This window comes from Lutra lutra, chromosome 2, assembly GCF_902655055.1.
Source record: "Lutra lutra chromosome 2, mLutLut1.2, whole genome shotgun sequence".
NCBI classification, from domain to species: Eukaryota; Metazoa; Chordata; class Mammalia; order Carnivora; family Mustelidae; genus Lutra; species Lutra lutra.
The window spans coordinates 181,927,812-181,945,765 of record NC_062279.1 but is presented as its reverse complement, the minus strand read 5'-3'; the positions used below and the strand labels follow the sequence as shown (position 1 = coordinate 181,945,765).

Genomic DNA, 17,954 nt, shown 5'->3' with positions numbered 1-17,954 from the left:
TGGAATCAAAATCATCCCATGATAGGAGTCAGTTGTCACAGAGGTGTCTGAGAGGAATGAAATCATCCTGGGCTACCACTGTTTATTTTTGTTCAAGGAGAAAATATCCCATACCAGTCATAGCCAGTTGTAATTCTTTCAAACTGGATTTTTTTTTTGTGAAAACCTGGAATGCTTTTATTTCTGGGGAGAAATTATTCTGTATGTGAGATGGAGGCAAACAGTGGGGTAGCTGCTGCAGCGAGGGTCTGGCAGAAGACAGCACACTCAAAGGGGTGACAGAAAAGGGTTTATTTAAGAGAAGATTTATAGAGGTATGGACAGGTTAAGAGACTGAATCAGTGATGGGAGGCACCAGAGTCTCATGAAGGGATGCATTTCCACCATGCGAGACGTGGAGGGGGAAAAGGGCAGACAGCCAGGTGGCAAGCGGTGTAGGTAGCTATGGGTAAGGGGTCTTCCAACCAGCCAAGTCCTGTAAGCCTAGGCCGAGGAGCCCATCCACTGCGAGCCAACCTGTAAGCACTGCAGGAGAGAGAAGACATAAATCCTCTGACCTCACTCTACTCCTGCCCTCCCATCTGCCAGGGCCTCCCACCATCTGATTTTACCAACAGCCATTGGGCAAGGGTGTGTTATTGATGGGAACACAACAAGTGAGATCCAAAATCTCATCCAAATATTACTGGGTCCAAAATCCCAAATCTCATCCTCTGAAACAGGTATAGGTGGGATGCTGGGTGGTTCTTATGGTCAACACTGGAACTCAGAACAGGGTGAGGAGAGGGGGAGGGGTAGATGCAGAGGGACAAACAGAGAAGGTCTAGTATAATATCAAATACAATTAGAAAGAATTTTCTTGGTTTGGGTGGGGAAAGGAACTTGTGAGTGAGTGTGCTTATGGATGTGCCTTGTAAGCTCTTTTGTTTTTGGAGATAAAATTGACATACAGTGTTTTATCAGTTTCAGGTGCACCACATAATAATTCAATATTTTGATATATTTCCAAATGATCATCACAATAAGTCTAATTAACATCCATCACCACACATAGCTGTAAATGTTCTTTTTCTTGTAATAAGAACTTTTAAAATTAACTCTCTTAGCAGCTTCTGAATATATAATATAGTCACCATATTGTATATTACATCGCCATGAATTAGCTTATAACTGGAAGTTTGTACTTTTTGACCATCATCACCTTATTGAAATAACATAATTTCAATATTATATTATTATACTGAAATAATAATTTTCAATAAGAGTAAATCAATGAAAAGTATGTTATGGAATTTTTAAGTTTACTAAGTATACATTTAAAAAATTTCTTCAAAATGTGCATTAAGTACATAAGTACATAAAACATCAATTATTTTCTGAATTAAAATGTTAGGGAGTTTTCAGAATAATAATGTTGGAATGAAATTTGTTTTCAAGTGCAAGTAGTTTCCATTTTTATTTTAATTAGTATATAAAATATGTTCTGAACAGGACGAAGGCATTTATTGTTTTCACTGGGGAAAGCCTGCATTTCCGCAGAATAAAATCTGGGTAGAATAGAAACAGTAGATTGTTTGTTGGAAAAATAACTAAAGAACTATGAGCAGATACTGCTTTCAGGAAAACATTTCACTAGAAAGAATCTTATGCAAAGCATGCTTTCATGGTAACAAGAGATAAACAGTGGCAGTAAAACATGGTGGTTGTAATATTTTTCTAGAACTGCTGCAACCAATTACTACAAGCTGGGTGACTTAAATAGACATTTGTTCTCTCATAGTTCTAGAAATTAGAGGTCTAAAATCTGACAGGGCTGCACTCCCAGAGGGGGTTTTGAGGGTGTAGAAGTCATTTTCTCCCTTCGCAGCTTCTGGTGGTTTCAGGCTTTCCTTGACCTTTGGCCATGGTTTGACCTTTATTTGACCTTTGGCCGAAGCTCTCCCTTCATCTTCTACACCCTCAGCCTTCTCTGTGTGTCTCCTTCGCTCTTTTGGACACTTGTCATTGGTTTAGGTAGCCCAAGATGATCTGATCATCTGAACGCTGATCTCAGGGTTCTTAACTTAATTATGCCCACAACGACCTTTTTTCCAAATAAGGTAATATTCACAGGTTCCAGCAATGAGGACGCAGACACATCATTTTGGGGTCCTCCACTCAACACGCAGCAGTGGCTGAGAAAGCAGGCTATGGAGCCATGCGTCCCAGCCTTCTCCCCTGTAAAATGGAGATTTTACAATGAAAGTTCATGTGAGGATCAAATGACAGAGGGTACCTGGCTTTTATGAAGAGCTCAAGCAATGTTAGCAATGGCTATCAAATCATAGGTTGAGGAGAGGAGAGATAGTACAACTGAAATAAAGAGCATAAATGGTATTCCTAACATTCCTAAATATTGAAAGGCTACAAAAAGATGTGGAATACCATATGGACTAAAAGAAAATTAGGTCGAATACTCAAGGTCATTGGAGTTGGATTCTTGTTCCACTTCTCCTTAATTTCAAACATTTTCACTTACTTCTCTTTTCTTGAATTTCTCTATGGAGTCATATGGGTCCATAAATGAAACAATGAAAGAAATCTTCCTGAAGACCCTGAATTCACTGTGGTCATCCTTCTTCTTCTTCTTTTTTTTTTTTTAATATTTTGTTTATTTATTTGACAGAGAGATCACAAGTAGGCAGAGAGGCAGGCAGAGAGAGGGGGAAAGCAGGCTCCCTGCTGAGCAGGGAGCCCGATTTCGAGGCTCCATCCCAGGACCCTGAGACCGTGACCTGAGCTGAAGGCAGAGGCTTAACCCACTGAGCCACCCAGGTGCCCCTGGTCATCCTTCTTAATATAACTCAACCTCCACTCTCGCTTAAATCAGTTGTGAAATTCTAGTTAAGCTCCTCCTAGTCTTCAGGGCACTTTTAGGTAAAATTTGTTTTGCTCCCGACCTGGTTCATCCTGAAAAAATGGTCTCATGGAAGTGTTTTCCATTTTCTGTTATAATAGATGATGATTTATAGTCACTTTTTAGATACACTTTGGGGACTTACCCTATTTTTTATTGTTACATTTATTATTATATTTAATTTTATAATTACGCTTCCAGACCAGTGCTTCATTCATGCTGTCATTTAGTGTGTGCATGGAAACCAGAAGCTAAATTTAGTAAACAAAGTAGGATCATAAATGTAAAGTGTATTGTAGAAAATAGTTCAAATACAGTTTTCTTATATTTCACTATTTTCGATTATCCATTATACTAATTTTCTCTAACTATTCAAATAATGGAAAATTGCTTATATTCCATCCTAAACGAAGTAGCTACTTAGTAATATTTAAACTTCAGTTTAAAAAGATCTAGTGGGAGCACCTTAGTGGCTCAGTGGGTTAAGCATCTGCCTTTGGCTCCCGTCCATGATCCCAGGGTCCTGGGATAGAACCTGATAGCAGGCTCCCTTCCTCAGTGAGGAGCCTGTTTCTCCCTCCCCCTCTGCCTGCTGCTCCCTTTACTTGTACTCTCTATCTCTGCCACATAAATAAATAAATAAGTAAACAAATATAAATCCTTTAAAATAAATAAATAAAAAATAAAAAGATCTAGTGGGATATATAAATAGCATAGTTTTTTACATGCCCGTTTGAGACCTCAAATGCTCATTAACTACATTTTATACAATAAATGTTAACCGTTTTTAGTTAGATGAGAGTTGCTATTAATAAGTATGTGTATCGGGGTTCCTGGGAGGCTCAGTGGGTTATTGGGTCGGGTCGTGATCCTAGGGTCCTGGAATCAAGCCCCACGTCAGGCTCTCAGCTCGGTGGGGAGCCTGCTCCCCCCCCCCCCGCCCCACGCCCACCTCTCTGCCTACTTGTGAGCTCTCTCTGTCAAATAAATAAATAAAATCTTTAAAAAAAAAACAACAAGTATGTGTATCATAGACTATAACATAGGCTAACTGAAGTGGTACCTAATTTATATGGATTTAGTGAAATTTATCTCAAACTATAGAGAACTAGTGGATGAACCATTTGGATAGCCTTAAAAATATATGGGTTAGAAGCAGTGGCTTGAAAATATCAGCAGGTAGCTAGAGAGACATCCACCATTCCTGGGCCAGGAGAATAACAGTGGTTTCTGGATGGCTTTTTGACACACCAGACACAATTAAGGTCTCTGGAAGAGAAGACCGGTATTATAGCCACATGCTTTTGATATGTAATGATCACTTATACCCAAGTTGTTTAAATAATGGACCTATAACATTATCAAAACTGAAAGGAGGTCAGTTTGGCTCAGAAAGGTCTAGTTTTGCTTCTAGAGGACACGCAGGAGACCTGCTAATGTGGGATGATGGTCACCCCACCTGTGTCTTCTAATATTTTGCAGAGAAACTCAGTGCTCAGGAGGTAAGTCCTTAACATCAAAAACTTGACATGTTTGCTATTGATTTTTTTTCTTCCTCTGGACTATTGATTTTTCACTAGGTCCTTCACAGAAATTCTTAATAGATGTGGAAATGAAATAAAAACTCTTTATTTAGCCAGATTACTGGAGATTAAAGATTATATTTCAAACCTAGGAACTACAGGACAGTTTGTAATGTATTTAACCCCAGTAGGATTGTGATAGGGATCCAACAAGTTTCTTCAAATGAGCTTCTTAAAAAATGCTATGCTTTTTCCTAAATAAGTATGTTCACTGGAAATTAGAAAATTTAATCTGGCAACTACAGAGAAAGCACTTGAGGGTTTGCCTTCAGCTCAGGACATGGTCCCGGTGTCCTGGGATTAAGACCCACATGAGGCTCCCTGCTCGGTGGAGAGTCCACTTGTTTCTATCCCCTTATGTCTCCTGCTCCCTCTCTCTCTCTCTCTCAAATAAATAAAATTAAAAAAAAAAGGCATTTGAAAGTTCGGGGGTAGATGAAACCTAATTCAAACTGTAGCTCTGCCAATTGCCTTGGGCATTTTACTTAGCCTTCGGACCCTCAGTTTACTCATCTCTATAATGAGAGAGATATTACCCCCTTCATAGGCTGTATTGTGTGTATTAAACAGAATGATTTATATAAAGGGCCCATACATGGACTACACTATATGGCAGAGTAAATTCCCCAATTAATAGTAACTTACTATAATTAATATAGTAGTCAATGATGATAAGTGATTTTCTGGGAGGATATAAATTTCATCACTTCTTTCAGAAATGAAAGATTTGCATTTTTTCTCTATTTTTCCTACCTTCTAAACCTGGTCAGTAATGTTGAGCATTCATTTCATGTCTCCATTGGCCATCCGTATGTCTTCTTTAGAAAAATATCTATTCAGGTCCTCTGCCCATCTTTTTAATTGGAAATTTTTTTGTTGTAGAGTTGTATAAGTTCTTTATATATTTTGGATATTAACCCCTTATAGATATATCATTTGGAAATATCTTCTCCCATTCAGTAAATTGCCTTTTTGTTTTATTGATAGTTTTTTTCACTGTGTAAAAGCTTTTTATTTTGGTGTAGTCCCAATAGTTTAATTTTGCTTTTGTTTCTCTTGCTACAGGAGACATACCAAGGAAAATGTTTCAATGGCTAGTATCAACGAAATTACTTCTATATTTTCTTCTAGGAATTTTATGGCTTCAAATTTCACATTTAGAGCTTTAATCCAATTTGAGTTCATTTATTTTTTTATAAGATTTATTTATTTATTTTAGAGAGAGAGAGAATGAAAGAGTGAATAAGCAAGCTTGAGTAGGGTAGGCGTAGAGGGAAAGAATCTTTTTTTTTTTTTTTTTTTTTAAAGATTTTATTTATTTATTTGACAGAGAGAGATCACAAGCAGGCAGAGAGGCAGGCAGAGAGACAGGAGGAAGCAGGCTCCCTGCTGAGCAGAGAGCCCGATGCGGGACTCGATCCCAGGACTCTGAGATCATGACCTGAGCCGAAGGCAGCGGCTTAACCCACTGAGCCACCCAGGCGCCCATGAATCTTAAGCAGATTCCCCACTGAGTGCAGAGCCTGATGTGGGGCTCAATCTCATGACCCCAAGATCATGACCTAAGCTGAAACCAAGAGTTGGATGTTTAACTGACTGAGCCACCCAGGCACCCCAGAGTTTATTTTTGTGGATGATAAAAGAAAGTGGTCCAGTTTCGTTCTTTTGCATGCAGCTGTACAGTTTTCTCAACACCATTTTTTCAAGAGGCTGTCTTTTCCTCATTGTGTATTCTTGCCTCCTTAGTCATAGAGTAATTGACCATAAAACTGTGGGTTTGTTCCTTTTTTTTTTTAAAAGATTTTATTTATTTATTTGACAGACAGAGATCACAAGTAGGCAGAGAGGCAGGCAGAGAGAGAGGAGGAAGCAGGCTCCCTGGTGAGCAGAGAGCCCGCCTGATGCGGGGCTCGATCCCAGCACCCTGGGATCATGATCTGAGCTGAAGGCAGAGGCTTTAACCCACTGAGCCACCCAGATGCCCCTGTGGGTTTATTTTTGACTCTGTTCTGTTTCATTGATCTATGTGTCTATTTTTTGCCTGGTACCATACTATTTTGATTACTATAGCTTTGTAGTTTATCTTGAAGTCTGGAATTGTGATACCTCCAAGCTTTGCTCTTATTTCTCAAAATTGCTTTGGCTATTTGAGATCTTTTGTGGTTCTATATAAATTTTAGTATTATTTGATCCAGTTCTGAGAAAAATGTCTTGGTATTTTGATAGGGTATGGCTCTGGGTAGGATAGACATCTTAACAATATTAATTCTTCCAATCCATGAACATGGAATGTCTTTCCATTTGCTTGTGTCATCTTCAAATCTTTCATCAGTGTTTTATAGTTTTCAGAGTCTGTACTCTTCCAGCTCCTTAATTAAGTTTATTCTGAGGTATTTTATTATTTTTGGAGCAATTGTAAATAGAATTGTCTTCTTGATTGCTCTTTCTGCTTTGTTATTAGTGTATAGAAACACTACTGATTTCTGATTTCTGTAATTTTTCTGACTTCACTTATTACTTTAAATAGTTTTTTGGCGGACTCTAGGATTTTCTATATATAGTATATCATCTGCAAATAGCAGCAACTTAACTTCTTCCTTACCAATATGGATGCCTCTTATTTCTTTTTCTTTTCTGATTGCTGTGGCTGGGACTTCCAGTATTATGTTTAACAAAAGGGTGAGAGTGAACATCCTTATTTTGTTCCTGATTTTATAGGAAAAACTTTCAATTTTATAATCATCGAGTATGATGTTGGCAATGGGATTTTTATATATGGTCTTTATTATGTTGAGGTATGAACACTTTGTTCATAGTTGAATTTTAGATGTTGAATATTGTTCAATGCTTTTCCACATCTATTGAGATGATCATATGATTTTTTTTGTTTTGTTGATACAGTGTATAATATTGATTTGCAAATCAACTGAAATATCTTTGTATCCCTAGAAAAAATTCCACTTGAACATGGTAAATGGTCCTTCTAATGTATTATTGAATGTGGTTTCCTAATACTTCAGTTGAAGATCTTTATATCCATGTTCATCAGCAATATTGACCTGTAGTTTTGGGTTTCTGGGTTTTTTTGTATAGTGTCTTTGATTTTTGCTTCTAAGATTTTGATAATAAATCAAGGTTGGAATTCTATTATGTTGCTAACTTCCATTCACTGTATGTTCATCTTTTAAGCTTTTGCTTTTGTTAAAATCTTGATAGGCAAATAAAAGTTCTAGGCCCATTTTTGTTCCAGTCCCTAGGGAAGAAGAAAAAACGCTAAAAGAAGCAAATGATATTAAAAATTGCCTTTTGGAAGGTACAATTTGCTCATGTCTCATAAATGTCCTAGGCTTCCTCTTAGAAGCAGCAGAGTTTCCTGGGAAAAAAGTGAGCCCATACTCCAATCCCCATTATTTAAAGTTACAGTAAAAATTCCTTGTCATTTCAAATATACAGATGATATGGTCTTCCTATTCTGACTCCTTCACATTACATAAAGATGGCCATATTATTGATATGACCTCTAGGTGAATAACCAAGATGGTTACCAAAATTATTACTGCAATGATTAAAAAAAATTGCTATACTAGAATTCTAAAACATCTCCCCCATCATCCAGTTTATACTCACAGTTTCTACTACTGCACAGCATTGTATTCCCATGCCATTTCTGAATTAAATTTTACTGACAGTGTTTTAATATAAAAGAGTAAAATTTATCTGCTTCTAATGTAATTTTGGAGGGTTTACTGTGTTCTTAAATGTGTTATTTTATAAGACAGCATGGGCCAATCTCCTGCATAAATGCAAGCCTGAAATCATCTTAAAAGCTAATTGGAAAATATAGTTTGCTTTAAAACAATTTTTTGAAATAATCATTCATTATACCAAGTCAGCATAGGCTTATTTTATTATCTTTTCCTAAGTGAAGAATAATTATATACTGCTAATTTATTTTACTAAAGATTTTATCTACGTCCCAAGAACTCTGTTGTGTCACATTTGGGAATGAATGGAAACATTACAGAATTGAGATTTTTTTTTCAGAATTATAATTTTAAAAATTTATATCAGTCAGTAGTCAAATAAATAAAGAAGATATTTGTTGCTTTTACCAAATAAATTTTCTTTTTTTTTTTAAAGATTTTTTATTTATTTATTTGACAGAGAGATCACAAGCAGGCAGAGAGGCAGGCAGAGAGAGAGGAGGAAGCAGGCTCCCTGCTGAGCAGAGAGCCCGATGTGAGGCTTGATCCCAGGACTCTGAGATCATGACCTGAGCTGAAGGCAGCGGCTTAACCCACTGAGCCACCCAGGCGCCCCCCAAATAAATTTTCTGAAAGCCATTTGCCACCTCCTCCTCTGAGTTTATCAACGAACTAGGAAGCAGCAGGCTTTTTTTAGCCAAACTAGTGTTGACTACATGGCTGTTGAGATAGTCAATTGTATGACTGTTTCCTTTTCAATGTCAGTTAATCTAGTCTAGTCTGCAATACTAATCTAGTGGTTAATCTAGTCTGCTTTTGGCATTATGCATAAAATATTAAATGATAAGTAACTTTATTTTATGAGCCAAAATAGCACCAAGTGTGGGTAAGATATAGTCAGATGGCTCATATTACTTTTATTTTACAAAGACATAAAGCTAGAGGGGGTATAGCTCAGTGGTAGAGCATTTGACTGCAAAGACATAAAGCTAGAGAACCAGGTCATGACAGCTCAGCTCTTTCTGACAATGCCCTGTCCCATCACTGACAGTGTCTCAAGCACACACATTTTATCATGATCACTGGAGTCATTTGTTTACTTTTCTTCTCAATAATTCATTGGTATTATGTGGATGTGACTAAAATGTAGATTTAATATTTCTGGTTCAGTTCATTTGAAGATCCATATGTAAGGCATCATTTCATGACATACAAAAAATCAAAACAGCTGCAAAAATAATTTAACAATTGCAAGTTTCTTCTGTGACTCGTTAATCCTCTATCTCATGGGCCCTGGTAGTATGCCAAGTATTCATGAGAATCAGGACTGTGTTGATTACAAGTTGTGTGGAATTTTATATTCCCTTTCAGGGGTGGTTGTGTGGTTTTACATTATTCACACTCATCTTAATTCAAGCTGTGTTTATCTGTTGGTATTTCCTTGTTTTTCTATTTTAAGGGTGATCCCCTACTATTGGCATATAAACAAGACACTTAATCTGTAGAGTTTTCATCCATTACAATTTTACTGACATTTTCCTCTTCCATGAGAATTATTTCAAGATTGAACAGCACTTGTAAAATTTGTTGACCTAATGGGGGAGGAAATCACAGGAGCAGTGCCAGCAAGAGCTCTTGTATAATCCATATAAGTTGAGAGCTGGGTAGTGATGGTTCTGCTCCCAATTTTGCTGACAGCTTTATTCCAAGCAGGCCACTGAATTAGCCCCTGCATGTGATCCCTTTATTTTGTCAACAAATATTTGCTGACTGTTCATACTAGGTATAAGGCCACAAACAAAATGAGATCCTTGACCTCATAGAACTTTTATTACATTGAAGGGGAACAAGCAAATAAATAGGTAACAAATAAAAAATTAAAATAAATAAATAGTAGTATATCAGGCAGTGATGAGTACAATGGAAAAAAAATGTAGCAAGGAGTTGGAGAGCATTGAGAGAGTGGGGGTGTGATGGCAAGAGGCGCAGTTCTCAGCAAAGTGCTGTTCAGCGAAACATCACCAAGATCTGTGAGGATATAAGAATCCAGGAGATGAGGAAGACCTGGACATCTGTTGGTGTTTCCAATTTATTTATGCCTTTAGCAAGCATTTATTGGCACCTACAATGTGCCAGGTGCATAGTTTAATGCTGGGGATGTAGAGGTGAATAAAATAAAGTTCTGCCTTTAAGAAACTCAGCATAACAGGAAACTAGACATGAAAATCATTAAATTATTGTACAGTGTGATAAGTTTTCAAGTTGTGGGAGTCGCAGAGACACAGAGGAAGAACTCTTTCCGTGTGGCATTATTAGAGAAGTCTACTCCCAGGGAGGAGGTAAGAGCGAATTGATTTTAGAGGATGAATAGAAGTTTGCCCTGTAGAGAAGGTAGAATAGGAAGGCATCTCAGGTAGAGTAACCTACTAGATCTAGCGTATATTAGAGGAATGACAACTAGTTTAATTTTACTAGGATATAAAATGGGGAGAGAAAAAACATATTTTTGGAAATTTTAAGTAAAATTAGCAGCACCTAGTGATTAATTGCATATGAATGCTAAAGTTGAGTGTGAGGCAAAGGTTTTTGGGCGTGGGACTTGGGAAGATAGTATTACCACCAAGAAGATCATGTATATCAAAGGAGGAGTGGGGGCTGTGGTGGTGGTAGGGACGGGGGTTGAATTAATATTGACGTCATGTCTTTATCTGGTTCAAGAAGTGCATGACAATACTATTCCTTTCAGAGGAGTTAAGAACATTTTTTTCTTCTGTAAGAGATGACATGAGTTATACTTTCATTGAGTGATTTGCTAGTAAACTGGCTCCCTGAAAAAAACCAAACTGCTGACTTCTTTTGCCTGCATTTCCCTATGAGAATCTGTAGCTCCTACCAGCCTTCTCGGTAGGGCTTTCTCTAAGTTCCAGTAACTGCTCCTTGCCTTGTTCCTTAACATTGGGTGCTAACAGAACCTGTCCCAGCATAGTACACTACTCCTTGCTGGTTTTTCTAAATCCTGCCAGCACCTTTGTTAAGTGGTCCTTTCATTCAACACTCTGCAGGGATCTTACTTCAACAGGTCATTTCTTTCCTGCTGGAACCATGGCTATTACATATGAAAAATAAGACAGACATAGTCCTTGCTTTAACAGAGCTTCAGACCCCCTGAACTCCCTGACATTTCCCATTATTTCTCTTCTGATGTGGGGCAATGACGTACAAACATTCTCTTGTACACTTTTCCAAATCCATGTCTAGTGAAGCTGGAAACCAAAGAAACCTCTTTCCTACCTCTGTCATACCCCACCTAAATCACAGCTCTTATGGTCCCTTGAGGCCAACAAAATGTCCTGGCGTAGGAAGTTGATACTGTTGGTCCATCAAAGAGAAAACAAGCCATCTGTTACTTTTGTGTTTTCCAGCAGTGATGATGAAGTCATGCTCCTGTGTCATTTGTGGATTTATTCCTGTGTTACCTGTGGCTCATGTTTATGAAAGTAGGCCAGCTAGGTGACACATTTTGGAACACTGGGCTGGCATCATAGTATCCAACTATGAGATCTTTTTTTTCTTTAGGTTTTGGTTTCTTCACAAGGCAAAAGGAGGAAATAGGTATCAATTAACTTGCAAGACTTCTCCAGCATTAACATTCTTCTCATGACAAAGGTCTGCAGCTCTGGGAGCTGTCTGTGACTATGACTTTGTGAGCATTGTCCACTGAACAGCTCAGCCTAACAAAGAAAATTTAGGAATGTGTTTTTTAAAAAATGATTGTATGAGTTTTGTTAATGAATACATCTAACTCCATAGTATATTTCTGACCAAGTGATATATCAAAGAAAAATGTATTAGTTACCTACTGTTGCTTAACAAATTACCACAAATTTCATAGCTTACAGTAGTGCACATCTAGCTCTTCTGTGTTTAGCAGCCATAGTTCATGGTCCCAGGAAGCATCCAAAGCATGTAGCAGTTCCAAAGCGTAGGTTGCGGGATAAACTGAGTGGGTGTGTTTGCCCCTCGTCCATCAACTGGTCCCCATAAGCTGAAAGAATGTCTCCCTCTCATCATTTCCTTAAGGAACAGACCTAAGTATGCCCTAACAGGAGATGAAGTAAAGAAGATCTGTATACAGCATTTATACAGCCCATATTGATATATAACCTATCCTGCTGGTTTTATGGAAGTCATCAGCATTGACAAGACTGGGAAGAATTTCCATTTGATCTGTGACACCAAGGGTTGCTTTGCTATTCATAGGATTACACCTGAGGAGGCCAAGTATAAATTGTGTAAAGTGAGAAAGATCTCTGCGGGTTGTGAGGGAAGGAAAACCTCATCTGGTGACCTGTGATGCTTGCATTACCCACTATTCTGCACCTCTCCCTTATCAAGGTGAATGACACCATTCAGACTGATTTGGGAAGATTACTAATTTCATCAGATTTGACACTATTAATCTGTTAGACCAGCGGTGCTAACCTGGGAAAAATTGATGTGATCACCAACAGAGAGAGACACCCTGGTTCTTTTGACATAGTTCTTGTGGAAGATGCCAAAAGCAACAGCTTTGCCCCTCAGCTCTCCGACATTTTTGTTGTCGACAAAGGAAGCAAACCAGGGATTTCTCTTCCCTGTGGAAAGAGTATCTGCCTCACTATTGCTGAAGAGAGAGACAAGAGACTAGTGGCCAAACAGAGCAGTAGATAAAGGGTCTCTTGGTGACATGATTGGAAGTCTTCATACTTAATTAAAGATACTACAGCATGATTAAATAAATAAACAAACAAACAAATAAATGACACCATACACATCTATTATCCCATAGTTTCTGTGGATCTTCAATCTGGGAATGACTTATGTGGTTTCTTTGCTTTAGGGTTTGTCATATAGGTACAATCAAGGTATTAGCCAGGGCTGGGGTCTTATCTGAATCATGTTGGAAGAATTTTAGTTCCTCAAGAGTTGTTGGATTAAGGGTCTGTTCCTTGCTGGCTGTTGGCCAGAGGCTACTCTTAAGCCCTTGCCGTCATGTGGGTCCCTCAATATGGCAACTTGCTTCATCAAATCCAATAAGGGAGAGTCTGCCAGCAATAGAGAAGTCATAATTTTATGTACCCTAATGATGGATGTGACATCCCATTACCTTGTATTGGTTGCAAGCAAGTCTCTAGGCTGACTGATATTCAAGGGGAAGGAGAGGCTTACACAGAGCCTGAATATTAAGAGGTGGCGGTCATTGAGACCATCTTAGAGTCTGCCTGCCACAGAGATTCTTTTTTACTTTTTTTAATGGTAAAAGAATTTTAAATCCTAAGCTCTTCTAGTATATTTAAAGTTTAGTTTATGTGCCAAAAATAAAAAGTGATAACTAAATGCAATGTGAGATTCTGAATGGAGATCTTGGGAAATATTTGAATTACTTGTTCAGTAATTTTAACGTTATGTCTTTATCAGAACCTTTTTATAAATTTGGGGAGAAATGGGAAGATGTTGGTCAAAGGGCACAGTAAGACAAAAAACCTGTAATTTTTTTGGTAAATAAAGCAAACAATTTTAGTAGATAAATTCACTAAAAATTATATAGACATATACAATGGAATATTACTCAGCCACCAAAAAGAACGAACTCTTGCTATTTGCAATGATGTGGATGATGTTGAACTAGAGGATACTAGGCTAAGTGAAATCAGTCAGTCAGTGAAAGAAAAATACTATATGATTTCTTTCACTCATATGTGGAATTTAAGAACCAAAACAGATGAACATAGGGGGAGGGAAGGAAAAATAAAATACAATAAAAATCAAAGAGGGAATCAAACTATGAGAGACTCTTAACTCTAGGGAAAAAACTGTGGGTTGCTAGAGGGGTGGTGGGTGGGAGATGAGGTAATTGGTTGATGGGCAATAAAGAGGGCTCTTGATGGAATGAGCCCCGGGTGTTATATGCAACTGATGAATCATGAAATTATACCCCTGAAACTAATAATACAGTATATGTTAACTAAATTGAATTTAAATAAAAATTTTTAAAAAGTCACATAGGTTGGGGCGCCTGGGTGGCTTAGTGGGTTAAGCCGCTGCCTTCGGCTCAGGTCATGATCTCGGGGTCCTGGGATCGAGTCCCGCATCGGGCTCTCTGCTCAGCAGGGAGCCTGCTTCCCTCTCTCTCTCTCTCTCTCTCTCTGCCTGCCTCTCTGTCTATTTGTGATCTCTCTCTGTCAAATAAATAAATAAAATCTTTTAAAAAAAATTAAAAAAAAAAGTCACATAGGTAAAATCTACCACTTTTTTTGGTATGTTCAAAAAATGTCCTTTCTGGTGAAAATACCATAAAAGCTTCACTATCACTGTATACTAGAATTATTTATATATCTATTTATACATATTTGTTTCAACAAATACAGAGATGATGTTACAGTACTCTACTTGAACTTCCATTAAAATGTGTTAGGAACTTCTAACACCAAATGCACTTCACACGTCAATTTAAAATAATCACCAGTTCTAAAATAGTATTCTGATAGCCAAATCTAACTCTTCCTTGTGTGGAGCACTGTTTTCAGATGTCAGTCAGCTTGCTGCTTGGATATAGACACTCATGTTCCAAAATAGTGTGGTCTGTCTCACCGCACTCTTCCATGTGATGAAAAGCCAAATTCTTCAACCCCTCATAGGCAGTTGGATTTCATGCAAAGCAAGAACAAATGGCTCCTCGTTTTGCTCACTGTTTGAAAGGGCTGCTTGTTATAAATACTCTATCACTATTTCACATGTCCTGGTCCAGCAATTTGAAGCTTATGGGTCTCGGTTGGTTACACCTCTTATGAGAGCTATTTGGAAACACTCTAGTAGACATTTTTCTTAGGTCCTATTTTTAGAATGGAAGGCCTAATGGTATTTTAATGTCTCTATATATTCCCAGAACAAATCTCAAGAAAAATGTCTGTTACCTTTTGAAATTTAGCAAAGCTGGTAGGATTATCACAGCTCCTCTGAGAAGTACTGTGTTAAAGAATGAATCTTGATTTACGGAATGTTACTAGTTAAAGAACCAAGGAAAATCAGCTCTTTCAAACCCCTCACTTTTTAAATGAGGAAAGTGTGAGTCTTGGTTTGAGTGAACTTTTGGCCCAAGATTAGACAGTGAGGAGTATGGGAGTTTTAGAATGGTAGACTTATGTTTTCCTGCAGAAGATGTCCGTGGTAAGAGTCAATGACAGTTAGTTTCTGAGATAAGATTCAGGTTTAGAATACAAAAATTGTTTACTGGGCCCTTGTGTGAAACTTTATTACTCTTACAGAAGATTCTGAGAAAAGATGTAGATGTATGAACCCAAAAATATATGGGTTCATAAGTGAGGAAAGGTCCAGAAACTTCTTGGGAGAATTGGGCCCTGTGTGTAGACAGCTTCTCAAGGATCTTCCCCTGCACCCCCCACCCCCGCTGACTATGTTAGATGAATGTTTCCCCTGTAATGGCACTTGGCATTCCATCAATTAGAGACTCCTTTGCTCCAGCAAATAATCTTCTAATGATGCAAAAACCTTTGGGAGGGTTAAGTGTCCATCTATTATTATGAATTACTCTGTTATTTTCATCTTTCTTTTTCTTTGGCAACCTAATTGGGATATGATCACTTGGGGAATGTAGTTTTGATTATAGGAAGGGAAGAAAATGTTTATGAGCTAGGAACACTCTGGTAGAGATGGCCATCTAATGGGGCTGCTGGAGTCGGGGTGACTGGGATGGTGTCAGAAACTGGGACCTAGGGGCGCCTGGGTGGCTCAGTGGGTTAAGCCGCTGCCTTCGGCTCAGGTCATGATCCCAGGTCCTGGGTTCGAGCCCCACATCGGGCTTACTGCTCAGCAGGGAGCCTGCTTCCTCCTCTCTCTCTGCCTGCCTCTCTGCTTACTTGTGATTTCTCTCTGTCAAATAAATAAATAAAATCTTTAAAAAAAAAAAAAAGAAACTGGGACCCAGGTCAGGGACTAGAAGGCAAAGGAAGAATGCCAAAAACAAATCCAGATTGCTTGTAGCTTTACTCTGGGCTGTCTCACACATAGAAGAAAAAGAGAGAGAGAGAGAGAGAGATGACTTTATCCTTTCTTGGTGTTCCTTAGGCCATTTGGCAAATACTGATTCATTGCTGGTTAACTAGGAGTTTGTGGAATGAAGGGAGAACCCAACCTTGTGTATACAGTTGGTCCACTCAGAAAGTGCATGCAAGCATGCCTTGTTTAATTGCACTTTGCCTTATTGTGCTTCACACGTGTTGCAGTTTTTATAAATTGGAGGTCAGCGGCAACCCTGTGTCAAACAAGTCTATGGGTGCCATGTTGCCAACAGCATTTGCTCCCTTCACATCTCTGTGTCACATTTTGGTAATTCTTGCAGTATTTCAAATCTTATCATTAGTATTATATTTGCTTTGATGATCTGCAATTAGTGATCTTTGATGTGCCATTATAATTGGTTTGGAGTCCCGTGAGCCACACTCATATAAGAGGGTGAACTTAATAAGTGCTGTGCATTCCCCTGGCCGTTCTCCGGTCAATCTCCCTCCCTTCAGTCCCCTCAATTCCCTGAGATACAACAATGTAAAATTAGGCCAATTAATAACCCTGTAATGACCTCTAAGTATTCTAGTGAAAGGAAGAGTTGCATGTTTCTCACTTTAAATCAAAAACTAGAAATGAGGGGTGCCTGGGTGGCTCAGTGGGTTAAGCCTCTGCCTTTGGCTCAGGTCATGATCTCAGGGTCCTGGGATTGAGCCCTGCATCGGGCTCTCTGCTCAGCAGGGAGCCTGCTTCCTCCCCTCTCTCTGCCTACTTGTGATCTCTCTCAAATAAATAAATAAAATCTTAAAAAATAACCTAGAAATGATTAAGCTTAGTAAGGAAGGTGCGTCAAAAGCCAAGAAAGGCCAAATCTAGGCCTCTTGTACCAAACCCCCAGATTGTGAATGCAAAGAAAAAGTTCTAAGGAAATTAAAAGTGCTACTCCAGTGAACACATGCATGATAAGAGAGCAGAACAGCCTTGTTGATAGGGAGACAGTTTGAGTGGTCTGGACAGAAGATCAAACCAGCCACAACATTGCCTTAACCCAAAGCCTACTCCTAAAGCTTAAAGCAGGACCCTAATTCTCTTCAATTCTGTGAAGACAGGGAAGTGAAAAAGCTGCCGAAGAAAAGTTTGAAGCTATCAGAGGTTAGCTCATGGGGTTTAAGAAAAGAAGCCTTCCCTAGAACATAAACGTATGGGCAAAGCAGCCAGTGCTGATGGAGAAGCTTCAGCGAGTGCCTCCAGAAGATCCAGCTAAATAATTAATCAAGGTGGCCACACTGAACAACAGGTTTTCAGTGTGGATAAAATAGCCTCCTCTTGGAAGAAGATGCCATCAGGAGCTTTCAAAAGTTGGAGAGAAGTCAATGCCTGGCTTCAGAGCTTCAAAGGACAGGCTGACCCTCCTGTTAGGGGCTAATGCAGCTGGTGACTTTGAGTTGAAGCCACAGTTCATATGCCTTTCCAGAATCTCTAGGGCCCTTAAGAATTACGCCAGATCTATTCTGCTTGTACTCTATAAATGGAACAACAAAGCCTTGATAATAGCACATCTGTTTACGACCATGATTTACTGAATATTTTAAGTCAGATCTACTGCTCAGAAAAAAAGATTCCTTTCAAATATTGCTGCTCATTGACAATGCAGCTGATCACCTAAGAGATGGAGATGGACAATGAGATTAACGTGGTTTATGTGCCTGC

The 17,954-nt window shown here is 38.6% G+C and overlaps 1 protein-coding gene and 1 pseudogene across 3 annotated transcripts in view; both read left to right on the top strand.

Moving 5' to 3' along the window:
• Positions 1-17,954, top strand: part of CORIN (corin, serine peptidase) — a 249,036-nt gene that overhangs the window by 76,787 nt on the left and 154,295 nt on the right. The gene's annotated exons all lie outside the window — the stretch shown is intronic.
• LOC125093881 (40S ribosomal protein S4, X isoform-like) lies at positions 386-12,893 on the top strand (annotated as a pseudogene).